This window comes from Mauremys mutica, chromosome 5 (assembly GCF_020497125.1).
Source record: "Mauremys mutica isolate MM-2020 ecotype Southern chromosome 5, ASM2049712v1, whole genome shotgun sequence".
In the NCBI taxonomy this organism is placed as follows: domain Eukaryota; kingdom Metazoa; phylum Chordata; order Testudines; family Geoemydidae; genus Mauremys; species Mauremys mutica.
In genome coordinates, this window is record NC_059076.1 from 73,498,996 (window position 1) to 73,522,277 (window position 23,282).

At 40.1% G+C, this 23,282-nt stretch overlaps 1 protein-coding gene across 3 annotated transcripts in view; it reads left to right on the forward strand.

Moving 5' to 3' along the window:
• The window catches only part of CLCN3 (chloride voltage-gated channel 3), a 116,636-nt gene that overhangs the window by 12,887 nt on the left and 80,467 nt on the right, over window positions 1–23,282 (forward strand). The window contains exon 1 of one of the 3 annotated variants that reach the window (XM_045018390.1): window positions 2,952–2,969. The exons of the other annotated variants lie outside the window; for them this stretch is intronic. The gene's annotated coding sequence lies outside the window, so the exon portion shown is untranslated. Of the gene's footprint in view, window positions 1–2,951; window positions 2,970–23,282 lie in introns of those variants that run through there. 3 annotated transcript variants of the gene reach the window in all.

Here is a 23,282-nt window from a genome sequence, read left to right on the forward strand (position 1 = left end):
GGGATTGGCCAATGGATAAGATGTGGCATCATCTGTTGTAACTGATGTATATTCCTCTACTAACACAAATCCAATTTATATATGAACATTTATATAATGTACATGTTCTGATTGTAATTTTCTGCCATGCTTCATATGTTGTCTTAGGCTCTGATCCTTCAAATATTTACTGCTTACTTTAAGCCTGTGGCTAGTCCCACTGGTGTGTTTGCAGGATTGTGGCCTTAGACTGTAAACTCTCTGGAGGTGGGACTGGCTTCATATGCATTTGTGTTGACAGTGCTGGGCTGTTGTAGGCACTGTTGTACTACAAATAATACTACTTGCATTCCTTATTATGGTAAGATGATTTTGCAGATGTAATTGTACCAACCAACTTCCATATTGTGAATAGGGTGCACGTGAAGCCTGTTCCTGTAGGGTAGGGTCTTGTAAGCCTATGGAGTTAGAGGCAATATCATTTTAATCTTTATATAAAGTGGATGGATTAGATTTGGATTCTCTCTGTTGTAGTGGAATAATAAAGGGGAGAGAGTAGTGTGTCTGTACTACATATGGATAGGAGGTGAGACTGTGTCAGGCTGTAATGTTTGCATGAACTAGATGAGTCTTCAGTTGATAGACGGTGGTTCTTAGTGATTAAGGAAAGGTTTGAGAATAAGGAGACTGGTGGTGAATAGGCAGAGGAGGATGCGTGTTACAGGGTTGGGGTTAAATTTGTTTGTGGAACAAGCTTCCTGGTTTTCAAACTTTCCACTTTCAAAACCTTGTTGTAAAGTTATAGTTGTAAATTGACAACTCTTATACATATTTATTTAATCTTAAAGCCTGTTTTGGAACTCTTTCTTAGATAAATATTTTAAAATATTGATGTGGGTACTCAATGTAAATGAGTTTTTTCTGTCGTGAGTTTTTTGAACTTGGCGCTGGTAATAGAGAATCTAAACTGACTGTGGTTGATCGGAGGGGTTGTAGGTAGTTGGCGGGGTATGTATTCTGTCACCAATAAGATTACGTTGTCAAATTTATAGGAGGTGATATTTACACTTGGGCACTGACAGGTTGAGACCTGTTAAGGACTAAAAGAGGAAAGAGTTAGAGGATTGCACTTGTAATCCTTCAGTTCATTTGTAATGTGGTTGGAGTTCCTAAGTGCAATCAGAGTCCCATTCTGCTATGCATGATACACACACAGTAAATATAGCCCTCTGTGCCAGATTACGTACTAGACAGCAAATAGACACCTGGAAATGAATGGAAAGAAAGGGGATGGAATTTTTGAGCTGTACCATTCTCTGTTTTTCTCTGGCTCTTAGATTGTTTGAAGATGGTTACTACCCTTATCTGTCCTTCCAGTTGTCCTCTTTTTCCCCTTGAATTTTCTAGTTGCTTGGCCTGCCTTTACTCCTCATTCAGCTTCTCAAAATTTCTCCAGCTTGCGGGCTTTTCCTTAAAGGAAGTTGAAGCTTAGCTGATCGTGAGGCTCTTCTGCCACCAGCTGCCATACATCAAGTCTCACAAACCCGCTCCTAAAAACGAATATTTCCAGGGATTGTCTCTTACCTGAGTATAAATTATAAAAGCAGGTATCTTGGAAATATAAAATTTGTTTTTATGACATGCTTATTACACACTATTTATTAATTTATCATTACAGTATTTTATTACATTATGAAAATGGCAACACTCTTCCAAGATCTCAAGTTTGTAGGTTGTATCACTTTGAATAGGCCTGTTATGAGACAAGGCTCCTATGTTTCATCAAGGAGTATCAGATGTGAAACAGCATGAAGGTATTTAAGAAGCCAACTCAGGTTCCTCCTACACAAGCATTCAGATCTTGAGCAGTCCAGACAAACAACACACGTTAAAACAAAGCTTAAACTTGTTCTTCATAATAATTTTAAAATCAATACTAGCTGCCTATTTAATTTAAAAAACAGCAAAAAATATCCACCTCCCTTTCCATTTCTTATAAAAGTCTTGAAGTTTAAATCTTCTCAGTGTGATACATATGCTTGCTTTGATCTGCTTAACTCTTGGAAGTCCAGGGGCTCCACGCTGCTGGCCCCGTGCTGCCCGGAGTTCCTAGGGAGAGCTCCGTCTGCCATTAGGGATTTTTTTTTTCCTGAGAAACCCTTGTAACATTTTGTGAACCACCAGGGGTTCACAAACCCCAGTTTTGGAACCACTGAGCTAGACTGATCAGTTTCATTTTCTGATTTTCAGACACTCACAAAATGGTAATTGTGTGTTAGTTCATGCCCCTCCAAGGGAACACTTAACTTTAAACAAAATCTTTAAAAAAAAATCACTAGAAATATTTTACTTTTGGGATTTGTTAAATTGTAACCTAAATGTTGGGCTTAACACATGTGGACAGTGACCGCTCAATTGTGATTCAGCCTGAATTCATGTAAACTTTTTGCATAGTGTGTCTTTATCTGTTTTGAAGTTAAACTTCCTTGCCACACTCTGATTGTATATATGCATTGCAAGCCAACCTTTGTAGTAAATTTAATGTTCTTGATTGAAAACCTTTTGTTTGCACATTCATTTGACTTAAATTATCTTACTTTCCTGAATACATATTAATTATATGTCACTGAAAAGATATTTGTACTGTATTTTTTTGAAATCATGTAACATCTTAACTTCATGAACTAAGCTATGAAACCCATGTATAAAGACAATATTCTGACACAAATCTTTTGAGATTTTCTTTTCTAAATGTATCTCTTCTTTATGTAGAAGCAAAATGTAGACTGACGAAGTGGGTATTCACCCACGAAAGCTCATGCTCCAATACGTCTGTTAGTCTATAAGGTGCCACAGGACTCTTTGCTGAGAATTTTCTGTGTCAAACATTAATACCTGATCTCAGTTTTTTTTTATGAAAGATGATATTTTTAATTTGGTTTTTGACATTCTAGATTGGACAAGACCCATGGTAGTGCTGACAAGGAAAGGTTAGTGGCATAAATAGTGTCTTTGGGTTGATCACAAATTACTTTTGTTTTAGTTCATGTAGAAGATTTGAGAGGAATCTGGGAATATGCTAGTGGGAAAAGCATTGTTGCCTTTAATTCTAGTGACATAGTGTTGTCCAGCAGTGTGGATTTTTCATACCCTGGAGTGATGCAGCTGGTTTGATCTAACTTTTTAGTGTTAACCCCGCTTCAGTAAATCCAACTTAATTTATAGTAAATTAAATCTTGAACTCTAAGTGACTTGTAAAATATAACTGCTGGTTAGTTGTGTTATACGTTCTGTTGTGACTAATTGAGCTTTGTTACTAGACTGAAATAAATCAGTGGAAAAGGTTACCTTTCCAAGAGTTATGTGGAAATTTCTTCGTAGTTCCCCTTCTGTTTGATCCTGCAGTGAAGTCATAATGCTGAATTTGTTTTATTGCATTTCCATGGTCTGATGTCACAAATGATATTATGACACTACTACAAGAGTAATCTTTTTTTAAAATAAATGTAATCAAAAACTAGCAAGTACGACAAAAATAAATACAAAAGTGAAATAAATATAAATGGTTTCATGCCTCAATGTTAGTTATGCATTACTGTCTATTTGATATTTGTCTTTTGATATAATTTCTAAAACAGTTTTTTAATTTAGTAAGAATAATGCTTCCTGTTGTATTTTGAGATTTATATTCTAAAATGGGGGAAGTGTAAAGATAGATTTTTATTATTTATACATTTGATTTAAAAACACAAACAATGCTTAGGGCACCTTGAGTTCAGGTATATCAGCATTTAAGTGTACAATTAATTAAAATAGCTTAATACCATTGGTGTATTCATATTCCAGCCAATAAACATAGCCATCAACTTCATTCCCAATACCTCAAACCCCTACTCTTAGCCCTCCTGAAGTTGCTTATTAACTGTTTTATTCAGCTTTCCATGTTGTTGAAATCTGAGTTACATGCACAAAACAAAATTGTCTGTAGTATTCGTCAACAGATGAGTCATGAGATGCAGTAATTCTAGCTGAGTACCAAAGAGTTTTGCTGTGCTATCTTCTCCACTGGAGTTGAGGCTTCATTCATTTCACACAGCTTAAATATTATACCTTTTACATGTTTACGAATCTGAAAAATAGTGTATAGTTAAACTGTTTTGCTGTGGAGTACCATCGGGGTGGATTAATTCTCCTGTGGGCCCAGGGCTATTAGATTTTGTGTGGGCCGTGTGTACAAGTCTTTGCTAATTTAAAAGTAAATGATCAAAATTATGGCATCGAGGTTATTAATGCTATACACCTCTACCCTGATATAATGCGACCCGATAGAATGCGGGTTCGCATACAACGTGGTAAAGCCCTGACACGCTGTTCTGAGCAGCATGTTAAGGGTGCTGGGCCAGGCCGGGGCCGAGGGGATCGATAAGGGGAAGAGGGTCTTGGGGCAGTCAGGAGCTCCGCCCCCCAGGGTCTGGGGGGCAGGAGCTGTGGGAGGGCATTTTTGAGGGCCCCACAGTCCCAGAGTGGCTCGGGGGATTAGTGGGGGGCTGGGAGCAGCCTGCTGTGCTTCCCTTGACCCAGCCGTGTCGCTTGGGGGAAGGGATCTCCCGGCACTCACCAGCAGCGGTGGAAGCGGAGCAGCCCAGCCCCAGCCCACTCCACTCCGCTAGCTCCCAGCCGCAGCGCTCCACTTCCCACCGCAGGTGAGTACGGGGAGTGTCCTTTCCCCAATCTCCTCGCACTCACCGGCGGTGGGAAGCGGAGCAGCCCAGCCATAGCCAGCTCCATTCTGCCAGCTCCCAGCCATGGCTCTCCATTTCCTGCCGCAGGTGAGTGTAGGACCTTTCCCCAGCCACCCCCCAGCGACACGGCTGGGGCTGGGGCAAGGAAAGCGGAGCGGGCTGGGGCTGCATTGCTCCACTTCCCGCTGCAGGTGAGTGCGGGGGGGGATCCTTTCCCCAACCTCCCCGCACTCACCGATGGCAGGAAGCGGAGCGCTGCGGCTGGGAGCTGGTGGACTGGGGCCAGGCTGCTCCACTTCCCGCCGCTACCGGTGAGTGCCTGTCAGAGGAGTGGGGGGATGGATAGGGGTCGGAGCAGTCAGGGGACAGGAGGGTTGGGTAGGGGGTGGGGTCCTGGGGGTGATTAGGGACAGGGGTCTCTAGAGGGGGCGGTCAGGGAACAAGGAATGGGGGGGGCAAAGCAAGTTTGATATAACGCGGTCTCACCTATAACGCGGTGAGATTTTCTTGTCTCCCGAGGACCATGTTATATCAGGGTAGAGGTGTATTAAACTTGACTTTTTAATTAAAATAAAACTGTCCTGTAGTTACATTTCAGTCTTAAAACATGTAGAATATAGTTGTTAATTCAAAATAGCCTACTTCTTATTTTAGAACAGCTGTCATATTAGTTTTTTTTTTCCTGGGAGGGAGTTTGGGCACGGGGGTGGGGCTCCAGGCTGGAGTGCAGGAGAGGGTGAGGGGGCTGGGAGGGAGTTTGGGTATAGGAGGGGATTCTGACCTGGGGCAGGGGGTTGGGGTACAGGAGCGGGTGCAGGCTCCAGCCAGGAGGCACTCACCACAGGTGGCTCCCAGCCAGCGGCGCAGCATGGCTCAGGCTGCCTGCCTGCCATAGCCCCACGCTGCTCCCGGAAGCAGCCGGCTGCTGGCACATCTTTGTGCATCCCTGGGAGGAAGCGGACAGTGTGTCTCTGTGTGCAGTGCCGCCCCTGCAGCTGCGGGGATGGTGCTGGGGACGGAGGCAGTGCGCGGAGCCTCCCCCCTCCACCCCCTACTGTGCCAGGGGCCGCAGAGACATGCCAGCCGTTGGCTGTTTCTGGAAGTGGCATGGGGCCGCAACATGCAGGCCCTGACTACCACGCAGAACTTCTTAAAATATCACATAACCCATAAAGTAGAAATCACCTGGAATGTTTGTGTGAAACATACAAGAAACATGTCTTAGTTTTTTTTTTTAACTTGGTGACACGTACACTTTATCCCGAATATACATTAAAGGGCCACTAAGGGTCTCGCTTGCCCAATTTTTTTTTTAAATGAATACCATTAGAAATATTTTCATGAACTATTTTAACAATTTCTCATGGAAACAGTGAATGTGTTTCATGTGTTTTCAAACCATTGACGTATTTATTCTCCAAGCTGAAAGAAATGCAAAAAGTAAATAGCAGGAACAGTGAAAAGAAAGAGATCATTTTAAGCCTAATTTAAATTGTCCAGCGAAGTATAGCACATTTAAATAAATTATGTCAGTCTGATGGGCTGACTTTGGCAGAGCCATGTTTGGAAAAAAAAAAACTCCTTAAAAGCCAGTTAAAATTTCTGGAAAGCTGTTGCACGTGTGTGGACTTCCAAATTGAAGGTGGATGTGTAATAAAATGACACAATTAAATGAACCTATGCTTATTTGAAAACTTACTTTTCTGTGGAAGAAATACTTGAAGAAATGAATTTTTATTTGAGTCACTATAAATACTACTTTAATCTATTATTATTATTATGTTTGACACCTTGGTCACAAGTCAGGAAATGCATTTTGTATATGCAGCATCTGTAACGTGTTTTATTTCTTTCAACAATAAGAGGTTGAATGGGTAATGTCTAAAACTTAATTGTCCTTTAGCTGTTAATCTTAAAAAAAAAAACAAAGAAAAAAAAAACCTGATATGCTATAGTAGCTGTCAAAATTGCATAATTAAAATAACTTCTCTACCTTAGTCTTGGACAGTTTCTACCACCTTAATAGTACTAATTATACTGTGATTGCAGTGTTCAAATGCCTTGACATACCACCAGTTAAGTTTTATTTCAAATACCCATTCTCCGTAAAGGATACTATTATACCCAGGTTCTTTTCCTGTAAGTTCCTCTCAAAATCATTATTCCCCCAGTGGATTTTTCTATTGGTCTCAACATTAACTTTATTCATTTAATAAAAGACAAAGATCTTCTCTTAGCACTCTTTATTTTTACTATAACACTTCTCATGAGGATCTCTTTTATCGGCTGTCGCTTTTGTAAATGTCAAATGACTTCCCCTTTTGTTTCCCACTAACTTTACAGAACCAGTGAGTGAAAATGAACTAACAAATATAGGTTTTCTTTTTAGAAGTCTCCCTCTTTTTTTCTCTGATTTCTTTTTTCTTTATTAAATTTATTGCTTCTGCTGCGTGCTTTGCAGGAGGCCACTCTTACATTTATTTTGGATATTAACTTTTAAAAGAATGAGTAAGTGTACTGAATTTTTACCATCGGAAAATCAAATTGTGAAAAGAATAGAATGTTTAATAATGGTGTCCCACAGACTTTTCAGTTGAGTGGTCTTCCATAATGGGGAGTCATTAGATGCACACTTTCCTTTTTTCCTCAGACATAACGCAGATTCTGCATATTATGTGAAACAATAACTTTGCAAAATTGTTACGATAACTTGCCAATACATGGACAGTTTTTTTCCCATGATTGTTTAATTGTCATCAATCCCAGTATTTTATTTTTCTTACCAAAAAAAGAACATTTGTGTTCTACAGGCATGTGGGTAAATTGAATTTTGCAATTGTTGTGTTAATACCAAGCAACCAAGAACCTGACAAACTAATTGTTTGTGCATATGTTTAAAGAACTGCCTTCAGGGAAATAGTCTTCTCACAAAAGCCTTTTAATTGATCATTTCTAACAACATTCCATTGAATTCCATTCCATGATCTCTCTGGGCTGCTCTCATTCTGTCCGTTTAAAATATTCATTTTACCTCTTGGCTAGCTGTCTGAATCTCCTATAGTTGCTTTCAAAATCGCTAAACATTTTTTATTATTACAAATGTATATCTCTAGCAGTTAACTTCTGTTGAGGTGAATTTAGCCGTTATGTTTTACATCAGGATTTGGAGGTGGTGGTGTTGGTGTTTACTAATTTAACTTTTTTTAAAGGCATGTTACATATTATAAAATATCTGGTGGGAATTAAATAACTTTTAAAAATGTTACATTTCACTATCAAAATATATATTGCTTCTAAATAGCCACTGTTAGTTTCATTGCTTCATAGGCATCCAGCTACTGAGAGAGAATACAAAACCAATTAACCTTATTCTAAAAAATTTTCCACCATCATTAATAGTACTTATGAAACTAAGAAAGAAAAAAAGATAAGTGCTGTTGGCTTGTATGCCATTTCTTAAACAAAAAATTGATCAATTAAAAGATATAACCTCACCAACCTTATCTGTTACTTAAAGTTGACACTGAATAAAGACTTCCAGCTAGCTGATGCAGAGGGTTTCGAGTTTCTAGATGGGTCTTACACAATATATTAAACTTCCCACGTTCCCCCCCTCCCCCCGGTAGTATACCCTTTAAGATTTATTTCAGGCCATAGGATTATGCCTTATTTGTGCATCTCTAATCTGATTTAGCCAGTGGAACTGTTGCTTTGTGGATGTTACCCATATCCTACTTTTAAAGAGCATAAAACCCAAACACATTTGATTAGTGAGATTTCATGCATATTTATTCATGAAGGATTCAAAGGAACTTAAAAAATTAAGTTAGAGTTTCGTGGGGTTGTGAGGGAATCTCCCCCCACCCTCCCCCTTGCTGGACTTAAATAGCCAAGTAGGTATAAACTTTCTTGTTTACAAATATTTTCAAGCTGAGAATGTGTGCGCTGAGTTTTAACCTCTTTTATTTTGACCCTGCAAAGATACTGATTCCCATATCAGATAGGTAAGAGAGGGAAGAATATCCAAAGGAGCCTATTGATTGCTCTAAACGTATTTTTGTTTTGGTATTATGACTCATGTCCGTAGGTACGGCCGCTTACAACTCCTAGTGGCCACAGTTCGCCGTTCCCAGCCAATGGGAGCTGCGGGAGCAGCGAACCACGGCCACTGGGAGCTGCAAATGGCCGTACCTGTGGACGCTCAGGTAAACAGAGCATCTCGCGGCCTGCCAGGGGCTTACCCTGAACAAGCGCGAACCAGGTTTGGGAACCTCTGCTGAACAGGATTTCAGTATACAGATATAAGCACTCTTACGGTGAGGTGATTATCTATGCTAATTGGGCTGTGCTGCTTAACTAAACTAATATAGTTAAAGTAGTACAATCTTTGTGTGTAAAGACCAAGTTCTATTGATTTTTTTTTTTCAGTGAGATTTACAATCTCAAGTGCCTAAGTCAGTTTTGAAAATGGGCCTTTGGCTCCTAAGTAACTTTCGCTCTTCTGAACTTTTCAAAGTATAGCTCATCCTTAACTATAATGGCACTACAGTTCTACTCTAACATTAGGAGTCATATGATTTGGAGCTCGAGTTCAGTTTTCATCATAAGTAGGCTAGTGGCTTTTTCAGAATTTTAAATGCTGAGTGAGTGCATAAGTGGTGCCCTCAGAGATGAGTATTTAATTGTAACTGCTTCCAAGAGGACAAGAACATTGAATATAGAGGTAAAATTCCCATTCTGTATTTGTATGTACCATTCAATATTTTTCACTATTCTGTGCCCTTTAGCCTTTTTTTAACTCAAGTTCAGTATATTTCATGTCTGAGAGAAATGTAGTCTTAAGAGAAAACAATATGGAATCTATAACTTAGGTCTGTATATTAGCTTCTGCTTAAAGGTATAACATACTTGAAAAAAACCAGATTGTATTTCATGTTTTGTGGATATTTAATTGTGTACATTATACCACAAAGGTAAACTTCCATCTCTTTTACTTTTATTTATTTATTTCTGAACTTCCCTATATAATGATTTTCCAATCTAGAGTGTGTGTACTTAAATGCTGTCTTCTTGTACATCCCTTTTTTCTGCAGGAGGCTTTCATTTCTTTTCTTTCAAGTAGAATTTAATGGATCTGTAATGGTTTTTTGTTTTTTTAATTTACTTTTAAAGCACTAACTGTATTCCTCTTCTATGCTGAAAGTTGCCTGATATTTTCGTAATGTTACATGTTGCCTGATGTGTGTTTTAGAACAAGTTAAGTCAAATTATATGGGGAACATAGCTGTATTCCTCCTTTATCAGATGGTCTAAAACTAGGGTGACCAGATGTCCCAATTTTATAGGGACAGTCCCAATATTTGGGGCTTTTCCTTATATAGGCTCCTATTATCCCCCTCGCCCCCAGCCCTTGTCCCGATTTTTCACACTTGCTGTCTGATCACTCTATCTAAAACTGGTATGAAAACTTGTCTTGATGTGTGTGTTGTCATTAAGTGAAAATGACAGGTGGCAATTTCCTGTTACTATTAGCCATGCTTAACAGGGTGGATAAAAATACATTTTTTGAAAAAATAAAACATAAATTGGACTTCATAATTATTAGAATTTAAGGAACAGAATATCAGGGTTGGAAGGGACCTCAGGCGGTCATCTAGTCCAACCCCCTGCTCAAAGCAGGACCAATCCCCAGACAGATTTTTGCTCCAGATCCCTAAATGGCCCCCTCAAGGATTAAACTCACAACCCTGGGTTTAGTAGGCCAATGCTCAAACCACTGAGCTATCCCTCCCCCAAAAAACATTTGTTTTAAAAATAAACCTGGTTTGTAGGTTTAATTTTATATATGTTGAGGCTTAAATTTATTATAATCTCTTAAAATATTTAAACAATGAGTAAATTTACTGTTGTGTTTAAATTTAAGTTACCATCCTAATGCAGCTTGACACAAATCATGAGCAGAAAGTTAATAAGCTGTATATCATTCACCACTTTCTAACATACTAAAAATGTACAATTAATAAGAATCAGCAAACATTAAGCTATATAATTACTTAAATAAATGTGTATGGTGTACTCTCCTAGGTAGCAAAAATGTACCAGATCTAGTTGAAAGGTTCTATTTAGTTATAAATCAGCATGTTTTAATGGTTATATAAACCATTGAGAGTATAATTTTATTTAGAAAATAACTGATGTACAAATGGAAAAGTTGATTAAAATCAGTAATATAAATTGTGGCTTTCCACTTGGTGTTTTAAATCAATCCACCCTAGTACTTAATATTGTTACAGCTATTGTCCTTTGCTTACTGGATGTCATACATAACCGTGGTGTGTTTTCTTATGATGTTACACCGTGTACCACTAACATAATCTACTTGATCTTTTGAGCAACTTGAGACATAGGAGTTTTCAATGGCTCATATGTCTGTAGAAGGCTTTTCAGTATAACTTTTTTTCCTCTTAGTTTGAACTATAAAAAGCATCTCTACACGAACTATTAGTGCCCTGCCAATTATTTAAAACTATAAAATCAAATACAAATTTGTCAACTCATTCCTTCAAGAAACAGAAGCTGTGAATGCAAATAACTCCCCAATACACTAGGGAATGCTCTAGCCTCCCTTAACTCTCCTCAGTGTCAGGCAAAACACATGGGCCCTGCCACATACCCTGAAAGTTGTGCTCCAAATCATATGACTCCTAACATTACAGTAGCACAGCATTACCACTGTATGCCAGATCATTTACTTGTTTTAATCAGACTGAGTCTTACATTCTTCATGCTTCTGACACTGAAATAATTACAAATGCAATTCTGCCACCCTTTTTACATTTAGTAGAACCTAACTTTGCAAGCAGTTCTGCTGAAATTGCTGATGCTGCTCAGCATGAGTAAAGGTAGCAGAGTCAAGCTTTAAAGGAGCATTTTTTTTGGTATCTGGTAAGGGCTGGGGGAGGAGTAAGTGTTCCTGCTTTGCCTGACTGGAGTAACAATGCCGCTGTCTGTGTTGGTGGGGGAAAGAAGGATGCTTTACCTCCCATGTATGATGTTGGCTACTCCACTTTTTCCCATTGACACCGACTATCTTGGGTGAGGTACTAAATTATTACAGCTCTTTCTACTGTTCCCTTGTGTATTTAACACAGTGGAAAGGATGTCCGTTTAATCCAGACAGCTCCTTGATTGGATAAGTAGAACTGGTTGGGAACTCTGTCTAGATTATTTTTTTTATGGAAAATTCAGTTTGTTTACTGTTGCAAAATTATGAAGATGTAATATCCATGCGTCATAACTGAAATTGTTTAACATCAATTACTTCATTTGTTACCAAGCAAATACGATGTTAAGAACATCCATTTTAACTGGTAAGAATCTTAACTTTTAGGATATGTCTGCACAGTTATGGGAGGTTTGACTGAATTCCAAGCTAACTAGATTAAAGCTAGTATGGGAATCAATAACCGTGTCAGCACAGATTTTAGGGTGAAGTAAGAATGTGTTTATGTACGCAGGATCCTTATACAGCCCACACCGAGGCCCATGCTGTGGTGGTTACACTGCTATTGATACCTGAGCTAGATAGATTAAAGCTAGCTTGGGTATGTCTACATGTGCTGCAGTTGCACCGCCAATTGCAGTGTAGAGATTCCCTTAGAATTCTGGTATTTTCCAGATTTTCAGCAAATATCTATAATTCATCTCTGTTTTACTGAAGTGTGTGTGTACATAATTACAATGAACATTTTCATGTTTATATCTGAGGTATTGTAAACATAGTCTATTTTAGCCTTCTTTCATCTGCAAGTTTCTCTCAGAGGGAGGTCCCTTACAGGCTTTGGAGGGAATGTGTGCTGCAATGAGGGGAAAGAGAGGTCTACATCACAGCTGCCACTCTTAACTTTAAGTTGTTTTTGTGTGTAATACCCAATTTGTTGTATTCAGTTGTGCTGACTATTACTGCCTTTACCAAGTTTTGCATTTTTGATGGCTTGGGGATAAGCTGCCATTTTATTCAGCTGTGCTGAGCTTTTTTATTAAAGTTCGTAGATAGCCTGCACAGAGGCAAAACCACAAAATACAGAGCTGAAATTGTTAGTCAGTGACCTGAGTGAATATTAATTTGAGCACTGTTGTGCAATTTATGTGAACTCTTTGTTGTCTAAAACTTACATTTTAATTTTCCAAGAAAGGGCCAGTTTCCCTGTATCAATTTGGCTTTCTTTCTGCTGTGTACCCTTATATGGAGGACACAGGTACTGAGCAATCCTGGGAACCTATGCCAACATCCATTCCTATAAACTCCATAGCATAAGCAGGGCTCTAATTCTCCTGAGGCCAGGTGTTACCCTGAGTGCCATCTATGTGCCATTCTTCCTTATGCTTCCTCTTAGGGCTTGGCTACACTTGCAAGTTGCAGCGCTGGTAGAGGCTTTCCAGCGCTGCAATTAGTAACTGTCCACACCTGCAAGGCACATCCAGCGCTGCAACTCCCTGGCTGCAGCGCTGGCTGTACACCTGGCCAGGTTGGGGTGTAGCGATTGCAGCGCTGGTGATCCAGCGCTGCTCATCAAGTGTGGACACACACCAGCGCTTTTATTGGCCTCCAGGGAATAAGGAGATATCCCAGAATGCTTTAAACTAAATTACTCCCTTTGTTTTGTTATGCAGCCTCTCTTTGTTTTGTTGTGAACCTCCGGAGCTCCCCGTTTCTACCGGAGCTGCTTATCAGCTCCTGTTTGCTGTGATCAATCTGTGAACAATCAAATGAGATCCTCCTCCCTGTTGTGAATGAGCTCTGTGGAGCTCCTCCGTTGCTGCTGCTATCTAAAAAACAAACACAGCTCCTGTTTGCTGTGATCATCTGTACCTGGCTGTAAACAAACAAATGAGAGGCAGGCAGGGAAACAGGGGGGAGTCGTGTTGCCTGCATGCTGTTTGCAATTAAGAGTTAAGACTAAGGGGTCGGAAAAATGTTCTGATTTTTCAAGTCAGGAAGCTAAACACACAGTGTTGGCTCCAAAAATCCACTCTCTCTTTCCCCCCGCTCCCTGTCACACTAGACCCCACTCCACCCCCCTCTTTTGAAAAGCACGTTGCGGCCACTTGAATGCTGGGATAGCTGCCCATAATGCATCACTCCCAACAGCGCTGGAAATGCTGCAAATGTGGCCACACACCAGCGCTGGTAGCTGTGAGTGTGGCCACACACCAGCGCTGCTCCTACACAGCTGGATGACCAGCGCTGCAAACTACCAGCGCTGCAAACTGTAAGTGTAGCCAAGCCCACAGAACCAAACCTGCTATCCACATATTCATCAATCTCCAGTGGTCTCCTGGAAGCTTATCCATTCATCATGTTTTAAGATCATGTAAACAAATAAAACTTCCAACCAAACCATTTCATACAGCCTGTCCAAGGTAGTGATTCTCTGACTTTTGGCCCTTTTGAGGAGGTAATCCCCCAGATGAGTCACCACTTCTGTATAAATCATCCTCTTATTCTGAATCTCCTGAAACCTTTTTCTATAAGACTCTGGAGTGGGTTCAGATTTAAGGTGTGGAGTAAGGCCATTTGTAGCCCTTTTTTTAAATTAATTTTAATTTATTAATTTTTGATTAAATTACCATAGGTTCAGTTCCTCTTGATACAATTTCAAGCACAACAAAGTGAAGTGTAGTGTAGTTCAGGGGTTCTCAAACTGGGGGTCGGGACCCCTCAGGGGTTGGTGAGGTTATTACATGGGGGGTTGTGAGCTGTCAGCCTCCACCCAAAACCCTGCTTTCCCTCCAGCATTTATAATGGTGTTGAATAGATAAAAAAGTGTTTTTAATGTATAAGTGGGGGTCGCACTCAGAGGCTTGCTGTGTGAAAGGGGTCACCAGTACAAAAGTCTGAGAACCCCTGGTGTAGTTCAATTTAAAAAATGTTTGTCCATTTTTAATTGAATTTGAATTTCCATCCAAATAGACCTTGACACAAATCAAGCACAATTGATCTAGTAAAAAGTTACGCTATATAACTGCTTAAACAAATGTGCAAACATATCATGTATCCTCCTGATTAGCAAAAAACCCCACCAGATTTAGTATAAGAGCTATATTTAGTTGCAAATCAACATGCTTTAATTACCAACCAGTGAGAATAAACCTTTCCTTAGGAAAAGAACTAAAATATTCAAATGCAAAACATGATTAAAATGGATTTAAATCAAGATTTCCTGCTTGCTAATTTAAATCATGACTAAAACCAGTCAGCAGGGTTTGGAACATTTTGATAAATTAAATAATAAGAAGTCACCAGGACCAGATGGTATTCACCCAAGAGTTCTGAAGGAATTCATATATGAAATTGCTTAACTACTAACTGTGGAACTATCGCTTAAATCAGCTTCTCTGCCAGGTGACTGGAGGATAGCTAGTGTAACACTGATTTTTTTTTTAAAGGCTCCTAAGGCAATCATGGCAGTTACAGTCCAGTAAGCCTAACTTCAGTACTAACAAAGTTTTTGAAACTGTAGTAAAAAACAGAATTATTAGACATGTAGATGAACATGGTATGTTGGGGAAGAGTCAACCAAGCTTTTGTTTAAGGAAAATCATGCTTCACCAATCTATTACAATTTTCTTTGAGGATGGGAAGAAGCATATGAACGAGGATGATCCAGTAGATATAGCATACTTGGGCTTTCAGAAAGCCTTCAACAAGGTCGCAAAGTAAGCAGTCATGGGATGAGAGGGAAGATCCTTCATGGATCAATAACTGGTTAAAAGAAAACAAAAGGTAAAAATAAATGGTCAGTTTTCACAGTGGAGAGTGGTATATAGCAGGGTCGCACAAGGGTCTGTACTGGGACCAATACTGTTCAACATATTCATAAATTATTTGAAAAAGGGAGTAAACAGTGAAGTGGCAAAGTTTCCAGATGATACAAAATTACTCAGTCTAGTTAAGTCCAAAGCTGACTGTGAAGAGAGAAAAAGGGATCTCTCAAAACTGGGTGAATGGGCAACAAAATAGCAGATGAAATTCAGTGTCGATAAACACGAAGTGTAATGTACATTAGAAAACAAAATCCCAACTGTACATACAAAATGATGGGGTCTAAATTAGTTGTTACCACTCAAGGAAGAGATTTTGGATTAATCATGGATAGTTCTCTGAAAATATCTGTGCAATGTGCAGCAGCAGTTAAAAAAGCCAACAATGTTAGGAACCATTAGGAAAGGGACAAGAAGATAGGAAATATTGTAATGTCACTATATAAATCTATAGTATATTTACACCTTGAATACTGTGTGAAGTTCTGGTCACCCTATTTCAAAAAAGATGAGTATGGAACAGCTTCATGTGAGGAGAGATTAAAAAGATTGGGACTGTTCAGGTCAGAAAAGAGATGACTAATGGGGATAAGATAGAGGTCTGTAAAATCATGAATGGTACGGAGAAAATTAATAAGGAAGTGTGTTATGTGATGGTGTAAACTACAAGAACAGAGGTCACCTAATTAAATTTATAAGCAGCAGTTTTAAAACAAACATCAGGAAGTGCTTCACACAACACAGTCAACCTGTGGAATTTGTTACCAGTGGATGTTCTGAAAGCCAAAAGTATTACTGGGTTACAAAAAGAAATGGATAAGTTCATGGAAGGTAAGTCCATCAATGGCTATTAGTCAAGATAGTCAGGCACAGAACCCCCATGCTGTGGGTGTCCCTAAACTTCTGACTACCAGAAGCTGAGACTTGATGATGGGATGGATCGCTCGATAATTGGACAAAAATTCCATTTAAATCAAAATAATCCATTTTAGTTTTTAAGATCATGTATTTTATCCACGCTTGTGTTGGGCTACAATATCCTGTGTATCAGCCATGCTTACCCAACAGGTCTGACTGAGTTCAGGTACTTGCCATTCTTCACTTCCAGCAGTGTACCGTGATCAAACTGCCTTCTTATAACAACAGTATTGTTTATTTAGCAGTAGGAACAAAGCGTTTAGAGAATAAGGATTTAAAACAGTCTGCCTCCATGGCTGTCTTAACTAAAGGCTTACTGTGGTTTCATTGTAATCTCGGCAGGCCTGACTTCTTTAGAAACCCCCCTCAGACCTCCATGTCTGTCTAGTTCCCCCAACAATCCCCACACTCTCTTGAGAGAGAGTTCCAGAGAGTTCCATTTCCAATCAGGACTTTTCCGCCTTGATTCAAACCAGTTTTGCAGGATACCTACAGAGGAGGCAAAATCTTTGAAGTTAGTAGTTCCGGCATTGTCCCTTTAGCACTCAAGTATTTGCGGAGTGCTGGCTATCTTGAGCCATTCTTTGCTTTATCCCTGCCTCTAGTCTCCTATTGTATAACTCACATAGTCATACAGAAAACATCCCTTAACCAGGCCATCATCAGTATTCGTAAATTAAATGTTCTTGGTGGTTGCACTAGTACAGGGAATGTCAAGATCATGTGTTTGACAAGTAATGCTTGTTTAAGAATTTCAAGTAGAGCTGCTGAATAAACCGTATCAATTATGTTCAGGTCCATTCTAGGGGAAAATGGAGATTAAGCAGCCTGTGAGAAATTGACTTGTGACAATGCACCCTCAAACAGAGCATATTTTAATATGACTAAATAATCAATGAGTATTCTTAGCTTTCAGTATGACATTGTCTTCAGTCCATATAACGGTAGAAATGTAATTTCCCTAAATCAGTGTCTTTTACATTGTAATTCGTTGGGGGAAATGTGGCAGCTTTATTGGTTCAGCAGGAGAAACTGAAAACAAACCATTAGTAATTCATTGTTCTTCCTGTAGAAGCACAATATTAAATTTCAGTAGCATAATGTATTGTATTTCAATTTAAATTGTACTTGAAAAATGACTATAAATGGCATTGTGGGGTTCCATTTTTTTGTATGTGATGTCTATACTGAATTTGCTCCATGTGCAAGTCAAAAATTTTCTGATTACCAGTCTTGGAAACTCCTCTTAACTCTGAAGGCCAGGTTGTACTTTATCTTTACTTGTGAAACATCACCAGTAGATTAATTCTGCATTTGACCCTGACCCTGCAGATTCTTACAAAAGGGCTTAGTTTTAAGCACATGAGTAGTCACACTGAGGGCATTAGGACTACTTATGTGCTTAAGGTTAAGCATCTGTGTAAGTCTTTGCAGGAGCAGGGCTTTAACAGTCTTGTTGACTTGCAAAAGGCAATAAATTCCACCTTACTCTCTGATATCGGCATTGACTCTGAAATGCTAATAAATAAACAAAAACTTAATTTACTGGCAACATATGCATATATAGCACTGCATAAATACCTACTGAATAAGAGTGCCATTTTTATATAACCATTTTGACTATAACTGTACTATACATTATTCCCCTGAATAAATTATAATTTGAAGCATTAAAACTAGAAAATGTACATTTTACTGGTATGGTATCCTAAAACTTTTAAGATGGGTGGTGGGGGAGAGGGGGAGTGGTCATTGTTCTGAATACTAGGACTCTGAGGTAAGCATCTGGGTTCTTGTCTCTGCTCTGCCACTAACTCCATCAATAACTAGGGAGGATGTTAAACATTTTTAAATCAGTAGGACTTGAGTAACTTGTACACTAGAGTATTAAAAAAAACAAAACTGCAGAGAAGTTCTGTCAACTAGTGTTTATTTTAAACACATTTTGGAACACTGAGGAAATTCCAGAGGAGTTGGGGGAAAAAGTTAATTTCTCAGTATTTAAAAAGAGTAAATGGAATGACCTGGGTAACTGTAGGTCTCTTAGCCTGACATCAGTCCCACATAAAATAATGGGCAGGCTAATATGTGAATCTGTGACGAATTAAAGAATGGTAGCTTAATTAATGCCATTCAGCATGGTTTAATGGACCATTAATAGATTTCAGACTTGATGTAGCTTTTTGATCAGGTCACAAGGTTAGTTATTAAATATAACTGGGACTTAATATACTTATTCCTGTATGGCATTCTTTAAAAAAAAAAAAAAAAAAAAAAAAAAAGCACTCTACAAAATCAGTGAAGTCCCATTGAATGGATTAGAACCAGGTTATCTGATACAGCACAAGAAGTAATTGTCAATGGTGAATTGTCATCTGATGGGAGTATTTCTAATGGGATCCTATGGCAATCTGTCTTGGCCCAATGCTGTTCAATATCTTTATCAATGATCTGGAAAAATATAAAATCATTGTTGGAAAAATTTGCAGATGATACAAATTGGTAGAGAAGTAAATAATGATGGGGGCAAGTTACTTTTACAGGCAGTCTAGATCACCTGGTAAGGTGGGCTCATTTGAGCAACATGTATGACCTTGTATTTGGCTCTAATAAAAAAAAAACACATCAGGGAACAAAGAATGTAGGTGTCACTTATAAGATGGAAGGGAGTATCCTAGAATGCACTGACACTGAAAAGGATTTAGTCATCATGATAGTCACGTGAAAATGAGCTCCCAGTGCGATGCAGTAGCTAAGAGAGTTAATATAATCCTTGGCTGTATAAGGGAATATTAACTATGGGTAAGGTGGCGGTATTACCTCTCTATATGATAAGATAGTTTCAGGAGTACCGTAGCTGGTTCTGGTGTCCATACATCAAAAAGCATGTGGAAAAATTTGAATGGGGTCAGAACAGATACAGAAGAATGATATAAGGTCTGGAGAACATGCCATACAGTGAGACTTAAGAAGCTCAATCTGTTTAGTTCATCCAAGAGAATGCTAACAGATAACTTGATCATGGTGTCTACTAACCTCTGTGGGGAAGAGATTTCTGAAAATAGATGGTTCTTTAGTCTAAAAGAGAAATAGGCATAATGAATAATTGATGATAGGGTCTTCTGTCTACATACAAAGGTATGACAAAATCCAGTGGTTGGAAGTTGAAGTTAGACATTCAGAGTGGAAATAAGATGTAAACTTTAAAAAACAGAAATGCACAATTGTAGGGTGCATATTCATGCATGTGTTCATTCAGGGATCATCACCAAATTAGTCGGTCTCTTTTTGTGTAAAAGAGTTCCTTGTGTTAACTGGATCAATATTAAGCTAATATCACAACCTTGTTGTCTATAATCTGCATGTTTAATTGCACTTACTAGGGAAATAACTCATTTTTTGCCATGCCACCCTTGACACTGTCATATGTGAGCATGTATAATTCAGTGTTTGATCTTGGGCATAAAAGAAGCAATGAAACATCTTGGCAACCAAAATCACTTGATATTAGAGTACGAGACGTATTTTTTTTTCATTCTGATATTCATCATGAAAAGATGAACAAATAATATGGTTTTACTATGGAACAAGGCAAGTCTGATAGACACCAACAATAGTTTGTGGAGGGGAATTGTTCAACAGATTATATACATTTGTAATAGTGTTAGTGTGTCCTTTTTTCCACTGAGACCATCTTTATACCTAAATAGAAACACTAGGTCTTTAGCTGGCATTTAGAATGTTATCTTGAGGTATCGAGAAGTTCCATGTAAAAATGGAGTGTCTGAGGATGGTTGAAAACAGCTCTATTATAATTTTCTTCTATTATTTTTTTTTTTGCAGCTTCTCTTCTCACTTCCTTGGCATTTTACTGTGAATTCTACATGAATCCCAGAGTTTCCCACTATGTGCCCTACCCCCCACGTGCATAAGCACCATATATATATATATATATATATATATTAGTGTGTATTATTTATTAAAAATACACACACACACACACAATTTTCCATGCTGTTTCAGTTTCACCAGCCTTCTAAACCCAGTTCTCTTACACTGTGGAAGTGCCAATAGGCCATTATGCAGATATATTTTTATTTGCTAAAATAGTTTTGTATGCTGCATTAACCTTTGGTGTACAAAAATATGCATCCCTCCTTTTGAGCAAAACCACTGAATGTAAAGCATGTCAAAGTATAGTTACTATAGTAATCTCTAATGGTGAGCTATGCTGTGTGCTAGTGTGACCTAGTAACATAGTTGGGACTAATGCACGTATGTATCATTCTTCTTAAAGTGTTTGCACATGTCCATTCCAATGTATGCGTGTGTGTGCCCGAGCATAGCTGCCGGAATTGTTTCCCCTAGTGATATCTGTTGGGCTGGCTCCAGCACTCTCTGGTGCCACACTCTCATACCACTGGTATAAAGGACCCTGTTGACCCAATCCCCTTCAGTTGCTTCTTACCACCCATGATGGTTGCTGGAACTCTTATTATATGGAGATATACCTATCTCGTAGAGCTGGAAGGGACCTTGAAAGGTCATCGAGTCTAGTCCCCTGCCTTCGCAGCAGGATCAAGTACTGTCCCTGACAGATTTGTGCCCCAGATCCCTAAAGGATTGAACTCTCAACCCTGGGTTTAGCAGACCAATGCTCAAAACCACTGAGCTATCTCTCCCCCCCTGCCCCCTCATTGGTCAGGCAATTTTCTTTGAGTGACTTTTCTACTTCTTTAGTGTAAATAGTTATTGTAGTTGCTAGTTTTTAATAGTTTTTCGGTGCCTTCACGTTTAGTTAGCAGAATCATCCACATCCCAGTGCCGGGGCATGCCTCGGTTACCAGGCCCTGCGCTTCTTGTGATAAGTCTATGCCTTTGAGTGACCTGCACTCAATTTGTCTCAAGTGCTTGGGAGAATCTCATAGGATAGACCGTTGATATATCTGCAGGGACTTCAAACCCTACACCAAAAAGGACTGAGCAGTAAGACTGAAGGTCCTCCTCAAGCAGGCAGTCTTAAGACCTGCCTTGGAGCCACACTTGGACTCGGCACCAAGCACTTCAGCCGTAGTGTGAAGTGCTCCTCCCACAGGTCGGGAATCCTAGCACCAATCTTCTTCTCCAGTGCCTAAGAAGCACCATAAACACCATGAGAAGAGCCAATCCCCGGTGCCTAAGGCAAGCAGACAGGGGGACCATGATAGAGCAAGACTTGCGTTGAGCCAGCACTTTAGCATCAGGTGTCAGCAACTGCAGTACGTCTGCAAGCGCTACTGATACCAGTACAGGAGCCATCTCCTGTGGGCCAACAGCGTACTGGCCAGTTTGCAGTGCCGTCAACTCCAGAGGTGTTTGCAGCAGCCAGGGACCTTTTTTCCCTACCAGTACTGGCGTCCCCAGAGGGTCAGGACTTGGTACTGCAAGTGCCACTGAGCAGTACAGAGATGTCGCCTGGACTTTGCCTCCGTTGGCAGCCTCCTCAAGATCTTCACCACAACATCAATCGCCAGCACCGAAGAGAACGGCACTGCCTTGGACTCCACACCACAGCTCGTCCTTTTCTTTGGACTTGGAAGTGGGATCTTACTCCTCTTCTTTCCCCCGCCCCCAATCACCACAGCTACCTGTGCTGCTCCCTGGGCCATTACTATTCAACTGCGGCCCCATGTACAGGGGTGCCTCCAAACTCTTGGCCTCTGGGTCCGTGGGGATTGGCACCTATGCGATGGCTGTTTTGGAATCCTTGGAGGTGATCATATTCTGTTGCCTCAGAAAATAGGGCACACCTGGTACTGCGTCAAGAGACCTCGGACTCTGGTACCGAACCCATCATCAAGCCTCAAGAGGAAGCCCCGCAGGTCCCAGCGGACATTGAGGAAGTGGTGGAGGCTCCTCAGCCCATTATAGACTCCTCATCCTGCTCCCCAGATGAGGCAGTAGTACAGCAGCAGGGATGTCCCGCCACAGGATGACCGCAAGGCGTACCAGAACTTGTTGTAGCAGATGACCACCTCTATGTTCAAGTTTGAGGCTAAGGAGAAACATACAGTCTCTTGGTGGCAGGTCCTTCTAGAGTAACAGCCATTATGGACCCGGTCATGATCCTGTAGCAAATCCCTGCCTCCCTTTCTCCTACAGCAAAGCATACAGAGCACAAGTACTTTGAACCAGCTAAAAGGTACAAATTCCTCTTTTCACACCCTCCCCTGAGATCCCTGCAAGTAGCAGCCACCAACAAAAGAGATTGACAAGGATAAGCAGGTCCTATGCCCAAGGTGAAAGATCCAAAGAAATTGGACCTGTTTGGTCAGAAGGCATATTCCACGGGGGGGGGCTACACATCCCCCTAGCGAAGCAGCAAGCTTTGCTGGGCTGTTCTGATTTTAATATGTGGGAGTGTGTTAAAAATTTAAGGACCTTGTCCCCAGGATTCTAGACAGGAGTTATCGTTCTTAATGGAGGAAGGGAAGACGGTGGCACAAGCCTCATTTCAGGCAGCTCTGGATGTCACTGATTCCATGGGCAGATCAATGGCCACAGTGGTAACTATACACAGGAGCTCATGGTTGCAGTCCTCTGGACTCCCATGTGAGGTGCAATGAATCTTACAAGACCTTCCCTTTCAAGGGTCATTGCTCTTCTCTGAGCAAACGGACGCTAGCTGCATGGTCTCAAGGACTCAAAGGAGACCTTGAAATTGCTGGGGCTGTATGCATTGGCAGTATTGAGGAAGCACTACAGGCCCCAACAGACTGGCCGCTACTTTGCCCAAACAGCCAAGCAAGATCAACAGAGGAAGAGCAGTGAGTTCAAATG